Source organism: Petaurus breviceps, unplaced genomic scaffold (assembly GCF_028583685.1).
Source record: "Petaurus breviceps papuanus isolate PSGF00001 unplaced genomic scaffold, PetGlider_PUasm1.0 337, whole genome shotgun sequence".
In the NCBI taxonomy this organism is placed as follows: domain Eukaryota; kingdom Metazoa; phylum Chordata; class Mammalia; order Diprotodontia; family Petauridae; genus Petaurus; species Petaurus breviceps.
In genome coordinates, this window is record NW_027186108.1 from 1 (window position 1) to 10,947 (window position 10,947).

Genomic DNA, 10,947 nt, shown 5'->3' on the forward strand with positions numbered 1-10,947 from the left:
CCATTCAGTAAGTGAAAAGTGGGAGGAGGAGACTCATGGATTCATATATAGCCAGTGTGGGGATATTTGCCCTTCCTCTTCCCTTTCCCTGTTGGAGTCCCTGGGGACAGCAAAGAGATTGTCCTCAAGGACTATGCAAGGTGACAATTAGAGCTGGTTGGTGAGACAATAAAGAGAGCAAAGAAGGGGAAGTGCCTAAAGAAGGGAAACAGTGGTAGAAACCAGGGGGAGAAAGCCTTGGGGACACTTTTCTTCAGTTTATAGTAGAGAGGAAGACATAGAAAGACTCAAAACCTTGAGAGATTTGAACTGGCTTGACCTGAAAAAACTATGAAATTGGGAACATAAAAAGGGAACATAAAGGTGATTGAATAAATAATTCCTAGTCAATTTACTGATAATAATTTAATATCAGCTTTTGACCTCAGTAAGAGCCAAAGACTGGATTAATCAATCAGACTACTTTGCTTTGCTCTAAAAGTGCCCTTTCCTGTGTCAGTAACTTGAAAGACCAGATAAAGTCAACCATGGTATATTCTTCCCATTTACGACAGGATGATTGCAATCAGAATAGTGGAATTTCTCTTATTTTGGGGACATATTCCATATGAGGATATAATTCATTTATCCTGGGATTGTAATTTCCAACTGACACTACTCTGTCAATTATCTTGTCTGATTGTATTTACAAACTTATTCAACTTAGAAACTTCCTTTGAAAAAAACATATGGAGACCATAAATCTGAGGGACACAGACACCCTGGGATTGTCCTAAAACATATATAAAAACTTTGTCATTCTTGTGTCAGGCAGTCAGAACTTACGTTCTGGCTCTGTGCAGCAAGTATCTGTTGGCTTTAAGGAAATAAATGACATAATTGTATATCACCTAGCCTGTTTGTCTCCTTTAACCAAATTTTCAGGGTACCAGAGAGAGAAAAACACAGAGACAGAGAAAGAGATCACTTCTCAAGTAGCAGGGCCAAGACAGGATTTGTGGGACCTCAGAGGAGGTGACTTATTCCAAACTGTAGATCTGGGAATGTATACACAACTCTGAAATTGGGGGAGGGGAATGTGGTTTTATGCCACCTCTTGCCCCTCACTCAGTTGATTTTGTCACAAAAGGCCCAGAATAATCACTCGTATTAGTGAGATGTTAAACTAATGGCAAAAGATGTCTCTTTACACGCTGGTCCCTTTAAAGAGCAAACATGTCTGAGTCAAGAAGGGAACAGAGTTATGTCTTGAGATTCTAAGTAGCTATGTATTGGATGAGTTTAGCAGTTTGAGTTGGAGACTTTTGGAAATAGGGAGCTGCCTGAGGAGGAGCCCCCTGCAGGTGTCAACAAGGCATTTCCTCTCCTCCCCTCTAAGTTATATAACACCGAATAGGCGCTACTAGAACACTTCAGACAAACAAAGTTATAGAGAGACAGTCACCCAAGAGAGGAAGCATCTTCAAGGAGCATGGCCCTCGGCATCAGAGAAGAGAGTCAGATTATGGAGAGGAGCAGACCCTAAGAACTCAGCTCAGCAACAGACCCCCAAGGAGTCTATGGGATGATGCTATGGGGTAAAAAAAGGCTTACAGGCCCTGCAGAACTTGGGGTTCTGTGTTTTCTACCTATGCTTTACTGCCATCATACTCCAAGTTTGAGCACACTCTTGTCATGGACACTTTGTGTATTTGTGGGAGACTGCAGCAAAGGTTTAGCTGGGAAATGTTTTGTACCTACTGTTCTTACTGTGCCTTGCAGGTTACACTGAGTGAATAAATACATCTGCTATCTGGGCTGATTATAAGGAGGAAGCATACCAGTTGGGGCTTGTGAATTACAGAGTTAATAGCTTATTCCCACAAGGTTAACCCTAGAACCTGAGGTCCCTATGGGGACCCAACCAACACTCAAAGAGGAGTATGAGCTAGGGAAGTAATTCACAAAGGGTGCTACAAAAGGATTTGTTTTCTTTATCTCTTTTTAATAAAATTTCATTCTGTAATAATGCGAATTGTCTGATATCAGCGGTTTATGTCAGGCTTAGTATTTTGGGGGGTTACCATGCATATACTTCCTGGGTGAGAGCCATAAGTCCAAAGAGTGACAAAATACCTCAACAAGTACTGGAGCCTTCATGTTGCAAGAAAGCCTTGTGACAAACACTAAATATAAATCATTAAAACTGGAAAGGAACAGAGAAATCATCTAGTCCAGCTACTTCATTTTAAAAAGGAGGAAACTGAGGCCCAGAGAAGAAAAGATGGCACACCATGACCTAGTGGAAGAGCTAGGGCTTAACCCTAGGTCCTTGGATTCCATGGTCAGGATTCTCCACTGCACCATCTTATGAAATGAAGTCATAAGTATCTACATCTGTCCATGGAAGAGTCAACTGTGAATGGGAATTTAAAGTGGAAATCAAGATAACTCAATAGAAAAGGGACATATTTCAGCAGAAAAAAGTGAGTCAAACAGTAGCTTTTGGAAACTGCTAAGCAATTGAACAACATCTGTTTGGAAGATGTCAATCTTCACAAGGATAGATTTTGCCAAGGTTAAATGGAGTCACTTTGACACATCACTTTTTGTGTCACTGAACACAATGAAAGGACTGACCAATCATGGGAAATTAATAGGCCCAGCACTGAGAAGTCTAATTATTGTAGTCGACTTCAAAAGTACAAGAATATGGAGGTTTCAGTCACTGAATGAGGAGCCAAAGGGTTTGGATGGCTCCCCAAGGATGATAAAACAGCTGGACTAGGAGAGTGTTTGGGAAGTCTGGGAGATGGTTCTATCTCTACCCCGCTTCTTTAGTCCACAGGAAACTCTATATAAGAGATTTTCATCCATCTTCTTTAAAAACAAAGGACAATTTAGCAAAGCTATAGGCTTTCAATCATATTCCAGAAGAAGAGACAGGAAAATCAGGGAATTTCCAGAGGTGAGGAAAAAAGAAGCCCATATCTACTCATCACAAATCTCTGTTGTGCTATTAACCAAAGAATTATAAAGAAATGAGGAAAGTAGTAAAAACAAAAAATCAAGAAATCAAACAAAATTTGGATCTGTGGATATTATTAGTATTCATTATATACATCATATCAATTATTATGAAAATCATAATTCCCTACAGAGTACCATTAGACATGATACTCTACTGATATCCTCTGAGGTCTCCTTGTAATAATAATACTGATGATAGCTGACACTTAAAGTTTTACAAAGTGCTTTACAAATATTATCTCATTTCTGTCTTCAGTGCTATTATTATCTCCACTTTATGGATGAGGAAACTGAGGCTGAGAAAGGATAAATGACTTGCCCAAGGTCACCCAGGAGTGTATGAGACAAGATCTGAACTCAGATCTTCCTGACTTCAAGTCAGTCTCATTATCTACTGTGCCACCTAGCTGGGTGAGAGAGGAGGAAGGTTTCTAAAGGTTAGCTAGCAGACAATCAGGTCTAGTTGTCCTTAGGTTGGAAAAACTTGTAGAACAGGCTTTGTGACCAACTGGTGCCTTTTGCCTAGCTAAGTTCAGAGAGCATCATAATCAGTTTGGCAAGAGTTGAAGAATTTTGGGGACCCCAACAACTCATGAAACTGTCTACTAGGGGGTGAAGATTCTGTACTATGTGTCAGTAAAGAGAATCCATATATGGCTCTTCTCATGAATGTTTTCTCTTAAACTATTCAAGTTTTTCTCAGTCACAGTATTTGTGTGTCAGTAGACAGTAAGCTCCATGAAGAGCTTTTCTTATTTCATTATTAGTCATTAATTGATTCTTATTTACTCCTTATATCTATGCTACCATTGAATACAGGACCCTGCACACAGTAGCTGCTCAATAATGCTTCCTTAAATGAATGAGATGTAAGTAAGCTTAAGACATAGCATAAAGGGGCTCAGACACAAATCATTCAGATATTCAAAGGTCCCCCTGGAAGAAAAAGAAGAAACAAGAATGATAGGAAGCATTGGATTCCCCTGAAGAAATCAGATTCAGGAAACGTGATATAGGTCATTTCTGGGAAAGTGAGTCAGAAAGAGCTGAATCCAAACCCAGCCTGAGATTGTGATCAGCTTTGTGACTCTCCATAAATCACCTAACTCTGCATAAGTATTCCCATCTGTGAAATGGAGATCATAATAGGACCTACCTCCCAGGGATGTTGTGAGGATCCAAAGAGATCAAACTATTTAAAAAGTGATTTGGAAATCTCAAAGTGCTCTATAAATGGGAGCTGCTATTCTTATAAATGGTGACATGTTTCCTACATGTGCACCTTACTCTGATTGTACTTTAAATTTCTGCCCAGTCCTCCCCACAGACACCAGGTCTATTTGTGGGAGAGTATGCCATGGGTTTATGGGGGAGGGGATGTTTTGTAGCTACGGTTTTCATTATGTTATCTTAATTCCTGTGCTTTGAGATACTTATTTCTACTGGCTGACTCTTAAGTCTCAGCTGAAGAGGAAGGAGGATGGCCTATAATTGAGGGAGTGTAGACTCACAGGGTAACCCCTAGACCTGAGGTGCAGCTACCCTCAGTGAGATCTCTTAGAGGGGGTATTACATTAGGGTGAAATCTAACTTGTCCCCAGTATCTATAGATAAGGTTTAATCAAAAGAAAAGCAGAGGAACAATAGTTCCCAGGTTTTACCAAATACTTTAGTGGCCACAGCCCAGTGAGGGTGCCGCCGTTCAAGGATTATCATCGCTTTCATTATTTTTTTTTTCGGGCTTTTTTGGAGAGGGGAAGGCAGGGCAAATGGGGTTAAGGGACTTGCCCAAAGTCACACGGCTAGTAAGTGTTAAGTGTCTGAGGATAAATTTGAACTCAGGTCCTCCTGACTCCAGGGCTGGCACTCTATTCACTGCACCACCTAGCCAGCCCCTTTCCCTTTCATTATTATTACTGCTACCAAAAAATAATCATTAAGACCAACACCATCAATAGTAATGAGAGGATACAAGGGATAGTAGCTGGACAGCCAGCCTCAGTAGGATGACCTGGGGACAAGTGAAGATGAATAATACTGGCTGTGTGACCCTGGGTGAATCACATACCCTCTCAGTGGCCCATGCAGTGTTCTTAAGACTCTAAGTTGACAGAGCTGGTTTGCATTGGAAGAGGGAGATCCCCAGCAGAAAGGTCCTTCTACTGATGATATCCCAGAACCAAAAATAAAAGCAACAATAGCAGACATTTATACAGGGCTCTAAGGTCTGCAAAGAACTTCATGAAATGAAGACCCCATTTGGGGTTTTCTTGGCAAAGATACTGGAGTGGTCGGCCATTTTCTTTTCCGGCTCATTTTATAGATGAGGAAACTGAGGCAAACAGGGTCAAGAGACTTGCCCAGGGTAACTCAGCTTGTAAGTATCTGAGGCCAGATTGAATTCAGAAAGATGAGTCTTCCTGACTCAGGATGGGCAGTCTATCCACTGTACCACCTAGCTGCCCTGTACATTTTAATACTGAAATGTAAAGGTTAAGAATAAAAATGACCATTACTATTTTTTTTTAAATCATACTTGGGGAATAGGTTCCAAGGAGTTTCTGTAGGTACAAGTTGCTCTCTTCAGACATTACTCAGTTCTTTTCTCTCACGTAATTACAAGCCTTGACTTATTTGATTAATTGGATCTTGACTCAGTTCACTGCCTAGCTGTCTAAAACAGCCCAGCAATTGCAATCTACTAAAGCACCTGCTCCCTGGTCCCTGTACCTCCTTCTCAACTACCATCCTGAGACCACTCTCCCTCCTCAAACTGCTTCTCAGGGAGGTCCTCAAGTCGCAGGATCATAGGATCTAGAACTGGAAGGGTCTTTGACATTCATCTAGTCCATTCCTGTCATGTTACAGATGAGGAAACTGAGGCCCAGAGAGCTGTGCTGACTTGACCAAGGTGGCACACGTGGTAAAAAAGTAGTCTGATATGAAGCCAAGTGCTCTAACTCAAAATCCAGTGTTGTCCCCACCCTGTTCTTCCCTTCTGTCCTCCTCTACCCCAGCCCCCAGCCCCCAGACTCTCTCACCATGTCTTCTAAGTCCAGCATATCCTGGTCACACTGCAGGAGCCCCAGGAGAGCCTGAAGCAGAGACTGTTGTAAGTTCCCATCCATCATGGTCAGTTCCCTTTGATGACGTTTCACCTCAGCCTGCAGTTGCTTAAAGTCTGTGACTATGTTGACTGTCGCTCTTTCGCAGGAATCTAGAAAAACAAGACAGCTAAGGTCAGGATCACATCCCAACTCTCAGGCCCTTTATCCTTGGTCCCTGCCTGGAAGCCCTAGGCTCAGCAGGCTGCTGGAGTGGGCCCCTGCTTTGTACCCTCTTCAACCCAGGTGCATGTCCATATTCCCTGACCTCCAGAAGTTCTCCTAAATTATGGAGGCCCTGGGGTGGGGGGAGTCCGGGACCTCACTTCCTCACAATAAGGAAGGGTATCCAGTCAGTGCTCTATTCCCAAACTCTACCATAGGTAAATTAAATGATGTTCTGTTCCTTCCTTCCTACAGAAAAAGGAGTCAACCTTGAAGAGTTACCCAGCACTTCCCAGAGAAAGGACATTGTGTTTAGCATCTCTGTCAATAGTTTGGATAAAGGCATCAGTGATTTCTCAGATACTTCAGTACATTGTAGTCATATTTCACTAATTAATCATCATATATATATATAAATTTATATATATATATATAAATGAATATCATTTATAGAGCACCTTGGAAGTACTTAACAAATATTATCTCATCTGACATGTAGGACATGTACAGGCAGGGAAACACTGGACTTCATAGAACCTGGGGCCCCATCAAGGCATGTTCCCTTTGAACTTCAGGTCAGTTACCCAAGCAATGTCACCCCCAGCCTGCTGGTGCTCTGCCTCCACCCCTCACATAAGCACAGTTCATAGGGAGGGGTCATGACCTACTTCATTGGTGCTGCTGTGAGAGAGCCATAACAGTGTGGCCTTGGCCCTGTCATTCCCCCTTGGACCCTCCCTGACCTGTGGGACCTGGCCTGCCCATGGATCCTGTCTCTGAATATTTCAGGTGGCTTTTGTATCTGGGATTCAGTTGGGAGAGGCAGAGGAGATAGGAACATAGAACAAAAAAAGGCACAAACCTGACTGGAATATCATTTCAGATCCTGTTCATGAAAAGAGAAAATCCGTGTTTCAGTCTTCAGAAGCCATCCCTCCCTCCCCAGGATTCCTCAGAAATCATAGCACACAACAAGACTGCCCCACTTCACATCAAAGAGTCGAATCCATCCTGCACATGTCCCTGACTCAGCTTCTTTTCCCATCCCTATGGCTCTTACCATCCCATCTAGCAGCTGATTGGTTGGGCCAGTGTCAGACCTAACAGTAACAACTGACTTCTAGCTAGCTAGGGCTTCAAAGTCTGCAAAGCACTTGTCACAGTTTATCTCAAAGAAGCCCTGAGAGGTCCGGGCTATTGAGGCTATGATCCCCATTTTACAGATGAGGAGACTAGGTCCATCAGCAGCGTGGCCACAACATGAAGCTAGTGTGGATACGGGAGGTGGGATTTGAACTAAGGTCTCTGCTGACCATGAGTTAAGAGTAGAGCTTCTTCATCTGTAAAAGGAGGAGGCTAACACCTGCCCATCTCATCCCTTAAGAATCAGAAGGATTCAACTGCATTATGAAATGTTCTACTAGACAAATTTAAAGTGCTCTAAAACATGTAAGTTATGGCTGACGTCTTGTTTAGACAGATGGAGGAAAGGCACCAGAGAACAATCTAAAAAACAAGTAGGAATCAATGTTCCTCTGAGACCTTCACCTTTCTATCACCATCAGTGGGGCAGAGGCAATGGGATGCTGGACAGGAGACAGGGGGTCCAGCTATGAGGCAGGGTCATTAACACACCTGGACTCCCTATCACAGGGTATTTGAAATGTTCCAATTAGATAATCGACACACAGTATTTTTGAAACTTTAAAGTAATTTTTGTGTCTTTTTTGTTTTGTTTTTTAGAGGGGAGAAGGCAGGGCAATTGGGGGTTAAGTCACTTGCCGAAGGTCACACAGTTAGTAAGTGTTAAGTGTCTGAAGCCAAATTTGAACTCAGCTTCTCCTGACTCCAGGCCTGGTGCCCTGCACCACCAAGCTGTCCCCATATACATCTTTTTGCTGAGTCATGTTTTCAGTTGTGTTTGACTCTTCATGACCCAACTTGGGGATTTCTTTTCTTTTTAAAATTTAATGTATTTGTTTTTAGTTTTCAACATTCATTTTGACACTATTTTGTGCTCTAAATTTTTTTCCCCATCTTTCCCCTCCCCCACCCCAAGACCATGCATTCTGATTGCGCCTTCCCCCATCCTGCCCTTACTTCCCACACACACACACTGCCCCCCACCTTCTCTTATCCCCTTCTCCTTCTAGTTTCCTGTAGGGCAAGATAGATTTTTATACCCCATTGCCTATATATCTTATTTCCCAGTTGCATGTAAGAACAATTTTTAACATTTGCTTTTAAAACTTTAAGTTCCAAATTCTCTCCCTCCCTCCCTACCCACCATCATTGAGAAAACCAACAATTAGATATAGATTTTACATGTGTAATCATGTAGAACACTTCCATAATGGCCATGTTGTAAAAGACTAACTATATTTCCCTCCATCCTATCCTGTCCCCCATTTATTCTATTCTCTCTTTTGACCCTGTCCTTCCTCGAAACTGTTTTCTTCTGATTACCCTTCCCCTAATCTGCCCTCCCTTCTATCAGCCCCCCTCTCTTTTCCCCTTCCCCCCTCCTCTCCTGTAGGGTAAGATAGATTTCCATACCCAATTGATTGAGTGTATTATTCACTCCTTAAGCCAAATCAGATGACAGTAAGGTTTCCTCATTCCCTCTTACCATCCCCCCTCCTAGACTGTAAAAGTTCTTTCTTGCCTCTTTTGAATGAGATAACTTACCCCATTCTACCTCTCCCTTTCTCCCGCCCCTAGTTTATTCCTCTCCCAACCCTTAATTTTATTTTTTAGATATCATCCTGGGGTTTTCTTAATAGAGAAAATGGTGAGGTTTCCCATTTCATTCTCAGGGTCATTTCACAGATGAGGAAACTGAGGAGAGAAGAGACTTGCTGAGAGTCACACAGCTAGTAAGTATGTGAGGCTGGATTTGAATTCAGGTCTTCCTGACTCTAGACCCAGTATTCTATCCACTACACTACCTATGTGTGTAGATGTATATTTACATGTATATATGCCTGTGAATACACATATTTATAAACACACATCTACACACAGATAGTGGGGTGTCTCAAAAACTATTGAGCTTTAAATTGCACTAAGACTTTTAAGGGAAGTTGCTTAATCCTATTTGCTTCAGTTTCCTCTTCTGTAAAAATGATCTGGAGAAGGAAGTAGCAAACAACTCTGGTATCTTTGCCAAGAAAACCCCAAATGGGGTCACTAAGAGTTGTCCGTGACTGAAACGAATGAACAACAAAAAGACTTTTGGGACACCCCATATATATTTTAGTTCCAGTGATTTCATTGGTAAAGACTATAGGGAACAGCCAGTGAAGAAGCTCCCTCTACCAGTGCAGATCTACAGTCTTTAGCAGCTCACAGGCACAGAGACTTGCTGAGACCCTATGAAATGACGTATTTTGTCCAGGGTCACACAACCAGTCCATGTCAGAGGCTACATTCGAACCCAGTTCCTCTGGATTTGGAGACTGGATCTCTAGACACTCTATTTCCTTGGTGGTTCTTAGAACCTCCTATGTTCTATCTCCTCCATCCCACAAAGAGGGAAAGGACACCTAGTTCTCTGTGACTGACCTAACCTGTACCATGGAGAGGGAATTTTCTTAATTATAGGAAACTAAGGGTCTTCTTAAGAAGATGCCTGGACACAAGTACCATGGATGGATTGTCAAGGACTCACTGGGCCCTGGGGCTAGAGAGACAATCAAACTTGTCACTCACGTTTAGGTGGGAAGGTTTTCTGGTTCTTGTCTGGAAATCGAAGAACTCCTACATAAAGAAAGTGATTAAAAATGATAAAATGTAATGCAATAGCAGCTATGGATAAAAAGGGCCAGGGTGCCATTATTGGAGGGGCTGTGAATCTGTGTAGCCTCCTTAAGAAAGCTGTCTGGCTCTATGCCATAAAACTGCAAAATCAATCATACCCTTTGACCTAGGGATTCCCCTGCTGGGATGATGATTAGTGTTGGAAGAGAAAATGATGGGGCAACTAGAGGAATGCCTTCATTTACTGATAAGGAACCTGAGGCTGAGGACTTCCTCTTAAGGCTGATGTCACCTCAGTGCTTTAAGGACCCATGATGTCATTGGGGATGTCACTCTCTCTACAATCAATCAATAAACATTCATCAAGGGCTTACTATGTTTCAGATCCTGTGCTAAGTTCCAGAGTAAGCTACAAAGGCTTTGACCAGAGGTTCAGGTCTCTTGTCTAAGGGCCAGCCTAGCTCAGTACATAGAGACTCACCCCCTGGATGGCCACAGGGGGTTGAATTTTTGGCCAGGACAAGTCTTGGAGACCATGTGCTAAGATGTGACCACCATCTGTGGAAGGAACAGCCACAGTTAGTTGATGGGAGCCCTGGTAGTATAAGTATTGTAGTTTCTGTTTTCTGTAGTTGGTATGAAGTTTGTGGTAATCTGGAAAAAGAAGGATGACTAGAAGGGGAAAAGAAAAGGAAAAAGGATACCTATTCTCTGGGGCCCCCAAAGCCTCTCCTGCCCCATGTACAGGGTAGTTGGAAAACTCAATGAGGAGAAGACTAGCCTCCTTTTCCCATCCCTCTGCTCCAGCCTGGAAATGAGCCCTCACACTGAAGAGTATATAAGTGGGGCAGAGAGGGATGGGGTGGTCCCTGCAGATGTCATCTGCTTAGCCAGCTGGGCAGCTGAGTTC

The 10,947-nt window shown here is 42.6% G+C and overlaps 1 long non-coding RNA gene across 1 annotated transcript; it reads right to left on the reverse strand.

The window, feature by feature from the left end:
* Positions 1-6,056: 6,056 nt before the first annotated feature.
* On the reverse strand, positions 6,057-10,858 carry LOC138167930 (uncharacterized). Its single transcript, XR_011169994.1, has 4 exons — positions 10,412-10,858; positions 9,990-10,037; positions 7,141-7,164; positions 6,057-6,226 (listed from the first exon to the last, which is right to left on the reverse strand). It is a non-coding gene; the product is annotated as an uncharacterized lncRNA (long non-coding RNA).
* Between the last annotated feature and the right edge of the window lie 89 nt (positions 10,859-10,947).